Source organism: Emydura macquarii, unplaced genomic scaffold, assembly GCF_026122565.2.
Source record: "Emydura macquarii macquarii isolate MOO-44397 ecotype Brisbane River unplaced genomic scaffold, CSIRO-AGI_Emac_v2 contig_1634, whole genome shotgun sequence".
Lineage (NCBI taxonomy): Eukaryota > Metazoa > Chordata > Testudines > Chelidae > Emydura > Emydura macquarii.
Window position 1 is genome coordinate 20,333 of NW_027131771.1, and position 7,922 is coordinate 28,254.

At 48.4% G+C, this 7,922-nt stretch overlaps 1 long non-coding RNA gene across 2 annotated transcripts; it reads right to left on the reverse strand.

Annotated features, from left to right (window-relative positions):
• Positions 1-785: 785 nt before the first annotated feature.
• LOC137157935 (uncharacterized) lies at positions 786-7,790 on the reverse strand. 2 transcript variants are annotated; one of them, XR_010921260.1, is made up of 3 exons: positions 7,558-7,790; positions 3,653-3,755; positions 786-2,720 (listed from the first exon to the last, which is right to left on the reverse strand). It is a non-coding gene; the product is annotated as an uncharacterized lncRNA (long non-coding RNA). The 2 variants fall into 2 exon arrangements; XR_010921261.1 differs by lacking the exon at positions 7,558-7,790 and adding an exon at positions 3,985-4,082.
• Between the last annotated feature and the right edge of the window lie 132 nt (positions 7,791-7,922).

Here is a 7,922-nt window from a genome sequence, read left to right on the forward strand (position 1 = left end):
GGTATTCCCCTTTGCTTTGTGTTGTGAACGTGGTTCATTTTGTTTGGAGGAGGGGCACTCCCTGGGCCTGCTCCCAGCCCTGCCTGGCAAATATTGAGAATAAGCCCCACGTGGTAGAATAAACACAGTCCGGAGGGGGGCTGACTTACTCCTGGCCCCCCCAGCAGAGGGGGAAGCGGTGAGCCTGCTGGGGTGGAGGAGCTGCCTTGCCGCACTATGTAGTGGTCAGTCAGGACCCCCCCTCCTTGTTTTAATGCTCTGAGGTGAAGGGGTGCTGGGAACAAACGGGCCGGTACGTGCTGGTCCCAGAAACATGATGGGGTCAGACTGACAAGGGGTCAGTCACACGGCGGGGGCCCTGTAACCACTGACTCAGCTGGCTACAGCCATGTCATAGACACAAGCAACACACGGATTGTGGGGTTCCCATCCTGCCTTAGCTGCATGGGGGTAATTACGGTGGTCTCTGAACCAAACCTGACCTGAACCCAGTGTATCCCCGGGACAGGGATAAAGGAGAGGACGGAGGGGGCGGGTGACTGACCCACAGTGCAATGAGGCTAAGGGGAGTGGAGCCAACATCCCCTTTTGTTTTCCCTGTGCGGTGAGGTGGACGCGGCAGAGGGAGGGTCTCTCCTTTAAATGGCCCCGTCCCCTTCTTACTCACCTTCCTCTTACTTACAAAGGAGGGTTTTAACCCCACAGCTGTCAGGTCACATGTACTATGGGAATTGTGGGTCACGCAGGCCCAGTGAAATAGTGCTCTTCAGAGAGGACTGGAGTAGCAGGGGGGCTGCAGGGCAGGAGTCGGGGCATTTACAGAACCGTGTAGCAGATACTTTGCTCTGTTCACCACATTCCTGATGATCTGTCCCAGAGTCATGCATCGCTCCAGTGCCCCTTTGTTACTGTCTGTTTGGGATTGCCTCCAGCTCTAGCTAGAAATCGCACACAGCACTCTTTACACAGACCTAGCTAGCCACCCAATAGAGAGATCACAGCACATTAAACTGCTGCCTGTGATTTGTGCAGGCAGCAGCAGGGAGCACCAGAGAGTCCTCTGTCTGCAGCTCCAAACGGGCAGGCTGTAGGCCTGATTTTAAATCACACATGCACCCATGGAAATCAGGCTTTTCCAGTTACCCATGTTTCATGAAAATCTACAGGATTCTGCCCATGATACCTAGAACTTCCCTGGAATTTTGGAATTGATCGGCTGGGGATTACAGAGGGAAATAAACTCTGTCTGGCTTCTTTTCTCAGGTCATGTTCTACGTCTGTTCTGTGAGAAGAAAAAAGAGAAAACGGAGTAAAAACCACGAGAGTGATTGTAACAGGGCAATGCTCTGTGCATCCTCTGAAGCTCCAGAACTGCTCAGACCCACTTGGTTTTAGCACCCAGTCTGTATTTTATTCCAAATCCTTCCACCAACTCTAGCACAGGGCAACATCACAGTTTTTAATCCCTCCGTCTTTCAATCCCCCTTTACCAGGGCCATAGGAGGAAAAGAGATCTCCCTGTCTTGGAAACTTTCAGTCTGGGCTCAGCTAGCCACGTCCTCTTTCCTTTGTAGCACTTCCTCCCTGGCTTCTATCAGGTTAGCCAGCTGACGGCTAATTTGTTCCTTACCTCTCCAGCCTCTCCTTCTGATTAGCTAATTGCTTTAGCAGCTCTCACTAGGGGAATTCATTGAGGCTACAGCCATCAGAGTGCTGTCCCACCTGTCAGGCCACAGCACTGTCACTGTGATAACAATGGGAAGTCTGCACAAAAAAAGCCCAATTTTCTCCCTAGAAAATGATGTTTAGCCACACAGAATGAGAACAGGCCAGTCCTGGAAGGGGCTTTCTGGGAGTTCCATGTGGGACCAATGAAACATCAGCCGGTTTGGCCCCAGGAGGAGCAATCCTACCTCCCTACCCACCGTGCCCCACCCATCCTCTCTCCTTCCTGATTTATGCTGAAGTGAGAGAGATCAGAATCTGTCCCACTGGCTCTGCTGGGAATTCTGGTTGTGCCAGGAGACAAAACTCACACTTAATCCCTCTGCCTTTCTTCTCCAGCTCTACAAACCAATGCAGCTGCAGGAAGTTGCTGAAAATGTAACTGCAGAATTATCTCAGAAATTGTCACCAGCTTTTTATGCAATTTCAGCCCCGCGTGTTTCACTTTTCCATGAAACTCCCTGAAACGGCTGGTTGCAGCATCAGCACCATGCCACGTTTCAAACCCTGAATATGCCACAGTTCCGATTCCAGAGTCACCTTCAGCTGATTTTCAGAAGCGCCTCAGGAGTACACATCCCACTGCCCTTCAATAGCACCCGTGCATCTAAGTCCTTGAGTTGCTTTTGAAAATCCTGCCTGATGGGCCCATTTTCTGCTCAGGAATAGGTTTATTTTCACTGTAAAAAGGGATTCATTTCCAAGCCCAACATCTGCAACATTTTGTACCTCTTTGCTGTGGCATGGGCACATTTTCAGAGACCTCAGAGAATGCCTCAGAGCATTTTGGATTTTGAACAGCTCTCCCATTCATCTGATTACATCTCTGCATGCCATCCAGTCTGTCCTCCTACCGCCTGCTCCTCTGCCCCCATTCTTGTCATTCGCTCTGTAGAGTACCCTCACAAGTTGCTCTATGCGGAGCAGACTTGTAGTTGCTTTCAGGGTGGGAAGTCTGAGCCCAGGCTGCGCTGTACTCCACACAACATGCTCGTCTGCAAAAGATGGAAAGATGCAGAGTTTGTTTCTGGCCCTACAGCTGCAGTCTAAAAATCCACTGTCTTCACTGGAGACTTTGCAATCACTAGATTAGCATTTTGCTCAGGCTGTGTTCAATCTGCAGTAGCTGTTCACTCTGCAGTAGAGTGACCTAAACAAACTGGAGGATTGGGCCAAAAGAAATCTAATGAGGTTCAACAAAGATAAGTGCAGAGTCCTCCACTTAGGAAGGAAGAATCCCATGCAGGCAGTACAATTGACATGTAGACACATATTGGGCTCGACATGTAGACAGACCAATAGATAAACATTTGCTTGCTGAAAGAAACGTGTTTATCCCCTGCTGGTGGCTGCACCCAACTCACAGAACTGAAAACAAAATTTTCATTATACACACACACCTCCTTACGTATTAAGCAGACAGACATTTTGCAATGATTATGATGGCCAGTGTGACACGTGATTTCAGCAGAGACCTTTTATGAGACTCTGGCAAACTAGTATGAAAACACCAGACGCAGGGGAACCCCTTTTGCATCTGGAGCCCCCGTGTCTTCCACCAGCTGGCACCAAGAGGTTCCTGGGTCACAGCCTCCCTTGTTTCAGGCTGACCTGTCTTCACAGCAGATCTATCCACTCATGGGCAGAACCTCACTAAGTTCAGTAAGTCACTAAATATGTGATGAAACTCTCTTGACATCTCCCCATTTTGGATCGATCCATTCTCAAAGCAGAGCTACGATAGACAGGCAGTGTCTGGTGAGTTCCAATGAGTCCACTGATCTCATCGGGAGAGACATGGGGCTAGTAGCCAACAGATAAACTGGGAGTGGCCCTGTGTCAGTTGTGGTAAGGGACCAGCAGCAAAGTGTAAATAAACACCATCCTCTTAGTGGAAACAGACAAGGATCCCAGCCAGGCCTCCTACCTCTTTTGTAGCAATTGTACATCAGCACTGACGCTGATTTCATGTTGGACACAGGAAATGCTTGCTCAGCTGAGAAAGAGAATCTGACCTTGTTCTGTGAGACCTGGGGATGGAAGGACAGAGGACAGCATTAGATATTTTCTTTTGATACCAATTTCTCTTCACCAGAGACCTACTGAGCTGGGTTCCAAACACATGGGGCTCCCATCTTCCATGACAACCACTCCCCAGAGAGTCCCTGTTCACCTCGTCCGTTTCTTTACAGTTGTCGTGTTAAGTTATTTGGCCCCGAAACGAAAAATGTTCACATGGCAACTGTGTAAAGCTCGTACCCGTATGGAATACCAATAAAAAACTAGAACTGATGTTCTCGGTGTCGAAGAGGACACGGTTGTTCTTGGTTTCCAGCTGCATCATCACACGATCATCCTGAAGCTCTAAACAAGAACATGGGAGAGTGGGTCCGTTATTAACAATCGTTCGGAATAGGAGGCGTCCCAGGTCCTGCAGCAATGGCCATGGGATGACATTCTGAGCCACCACCTTCTTAGCTGGTGCTAGTCGTGGTAGTTCTATTGCTGTGGAACAACAGCGGCATCTAGTGGTCAGAGTGGAAACTACACAATCACCTCTAGGAGGCAAATTTTCAAAGTTATTTAAGCACCAGATACTATAACTGTATTAAACTGATTGTTGATAACGAAGGGGACGGCAACGTGTCCTGAGCCGGGTGGGCTCTGGTGAATGCCCGCATGGCTCAGAACACTGGTTGGCTGGCCAGGCCCCTCCTTTTATCCAGCCCAGGGTATAAGAGCCTATAACCCTCTCTGCCCCTGGGGTAGCTTATTCATGTCGCTCCCATCCTTTACCTTCTGCAGGGATGATCTGGGAGGGATGAAGCCTGAGAGCATCTCGGCATCAACAATGGCCGTGCCGTTATGCTTCCCGGCATAGCTGAAATGAGAGAGACCAGGCCAGTGTGAAACACGAATGAGGAGGAAACACAATGATACGTTCTGCCCCAGAGCACAGATAGCCTGTGAAGACCTTTCTGATGTACCTGTTCCATGATTACGTAATTACATGGAGGAGAAAGAGAGAGAGGGTGGTGAATGGTCCCCTGCAGGGACAGGGCATGAGAGGAGGCCCATTCATACGGTGCCTGGTTTCCATGGTGCTGAGTGCTATACAGACCTAGGACAGAAAGGGTGTTGCCATGATGCACAATAAGTTCCATGCAGGGCGAGGGAGCTAATGTTCCACAGTGTGTGACTAGGGTCCTAGTATAAAGGGGCAGGATCCAAAAGTTACTGGACTTTGTTATTGGGGGACCACTGAATACAAATCATATCTGGGGAAGGGTCCCAGCACCAGGAAGAGAGGCAACAGGGGTCTCAGCAGGGGGAAGTGCTTCAGGGGACTCGGGCATCACAGGTCTGTGGCTGGAGAGAACCCCAGTGTGCTTACAATGGCTGAAATGTGGCAACTGCCAATTAAATGAGTCATTGCTCATGTGATGTTGTGATTTGTACTCATGCCAACAACAAGGTGTTTAAAGGGGTGCAGGGAGAAAACATGAATTATCCCCATTATACAACAGCAGCACCACTGTACTCCACTGTCTAGTGTATATCTGCACTGCAGGGGATTGTTGGATGGAATCAGAAATGCTTAGTTCTGTATCATAGGCCCTATACTGCTAACAGCTAGTGGAGGATCTCCTTTAGCTCCAGTCATTGAGGCCTGGGTTTTTTGTGTAGGAGAAGCCAAGTTCTATGCACACAGTCACAGTGCAGTCCTGAATGGCCATGCAGGGCAGCAGTGACAGTGGGGAAGTCCTTGGATGCCACAGATTTGTTCCAATATTTATAATCAGTAGTCCTGTTTTCAAACCTTCCAGGAAGCTCCAGGAAGCATTTACGCTCTGCAGAGAGAGATTGAACCTTTTCGGACACAAGATGTTGTATCTCAGGATTGTGTACAACAAAGATGGAATCTCCATTCATAGAGGTTTTTAAGGCCCAGCATGACAAAGCCTTGGCTGGAATGATTTCATTGGGATTGGTCTGTCTCCCACACCCAACAAAGAAAACAACAGAACCCCACTGGTCATCACCTACAGTCCCCAGTTAAAATCTCTCCAACACATCATTAAAGATCTACAACCTATCCTAGCAGATGATCTGTCTCTCACTCAGGCTGAGGGAGACAGACCCATCCTGGCTTACAGACACCCCCCAACCTGAAACAAATACTCACCAGCAACCGTACACCCTACAAGAAGTTCAATCCAGGAACCTATCCCTGCAACAAACCCCGTTGCCAGCTCTGCCCACACATTGACTCTAGTGACAGCATCACTGGTCCTAACCACATCAATCACACCGTAAAGGGCTCATTCACCTGCACATCCACTAATGTTATATATGCCATCATGTGCCAGCAATGCCCCTCTGCCATGTACACTGGCCAAACTGGACTATCACTAAGCAAAAGTATAAATGGACACAAATCAGACATAACAAATAATAACATCCATAAACTAGTCTGAGAACACTTCAATCTCCCAGGACACTGTCTCTGACCAGAAAGTTGCTATTCTCTCATAGAAAAACTCCAGAAACAGAATTCAAAGAGAAACTGCTGAGCTAGAAATCATCTGCAAACTTGACACAGTCAAACTGGGTTTAAACAAGGACTTGGAATGGCTCTCTCATTACCAGAGGTAATTTCCTCCGATCACCCGCTCTCACCTCCTACTCAGTGGTTGTCATTAGGTCTCAAGTACCCTGCTTTCATCCACCTAGCCCATGGTTGTCAATGCCCTTGGATATGTATATGTTGCCTCCTATATATGTTGCCTATATTTGCTGTATTATGTCTACTAACAGCATCTGAAGAAGTGGGTTGAAGCCCACGAAAGCTTGTGCCTGCTGACATTAAATGTGTCAGTCTTTAAGTGCTACAGAACTCTCCTTGTTTTGCTGTGTGATTTCTGTTACCCTGGGATAGTGTATGCACAAGAAGAGATTGTTCACATTCTAGTTCTAAAGGCTTTCCCTTTCGGGTTGGTGTGTTGCTCTGCACATAGAAGAATAGTGATTTAATTTTCCACATTTGTGGCACGTTTTTCCAAAGGCTGGCAGCCTATGGGTAGCTGTGTCACACCACCGTGTGTACAGAGTTTTTGTCTGAGCGGCTGGCGTGTCTGCTTTGCTCTGACTCACCCGTGGCTGGACCCTGCCCATGATGCCCGAGTACTCTTTTGTGTAACCTCCTCTACACACTTGTCAGTGTGTGGCCCAGACATGTCTGTGTCTTCGTGGCTTGTGAGGCTCTGAAAATGCCTATTGCTTTCTGCAAGCCCAGATCAGGTTTGCTCAGCAACCTTCCCTTCAGTCCCTTATCAGTGACGCTGAACAGAGTCTTGTACCTGGGAAAATCATTGTCAGTATTTCCAAACTCACAATTTCTTCCACTTTGCCTCAGCTCTATGACATACTTGTCTATCTGCTCTCTCCCTAGGGGCAGGTGAGACCACCACAGAGCTGGTACCATTCAAACACAACATTTTTTTAGGTTACAATAATTCCTAGGCATTGTTAGGACCTCATCCAAGGTGGGAGCATTTTCCGCCGGCTGCAGTAAGAGTGTTACAAACTTCCAGAGCTTCCTCCCCCAGCGTGTGCAGTAAAATGGCTACTTTTGTGCCACACTTTTTACACTGTTCCGGGGGTTTTCATATAGATCTGGGAGGTTTGTTCCCATCTCCTCCAATTTTCAGCAAGATCACCACAGAAAGGTAAAGGTGGGGATGGCTTGCAACTTTCCCTCTTCAGGACTTTATTTCAATACTATTTTCAAGTTGAACTGCTTTACTTTCGCCTTCACGTCTGTGTACTCACTGTTTGCTTTCTGCTCCTCTGTGGATTGCAGTTTCTTGTCAGTGTGTGGCGATTTGCACCACCTACTGATACGCTGCGTCCTGACAAAACAGCCACTTGCTACAGCCTGGGTCACTTCTGATGCCACAGAGCGCTGCTAGCAGTCACACAGCCGGGAGTGTCACTGTCTTCTTTGTGAGTCAGCTGCAGACTGCCTGCTTCAGGAACCCAGAGTCCGAGCAGGGATATGTGTCTCTTTTATTATGTGCAGAACAAGATGGCTCCTACAGACTCTGGGAATGCAGCCAACTCCCCTGCACTATGTTTGCCTGATGTAAGAGACCTCTGACAATGGGAGGACAGGACAGGACCCATTTTAAAGAGAC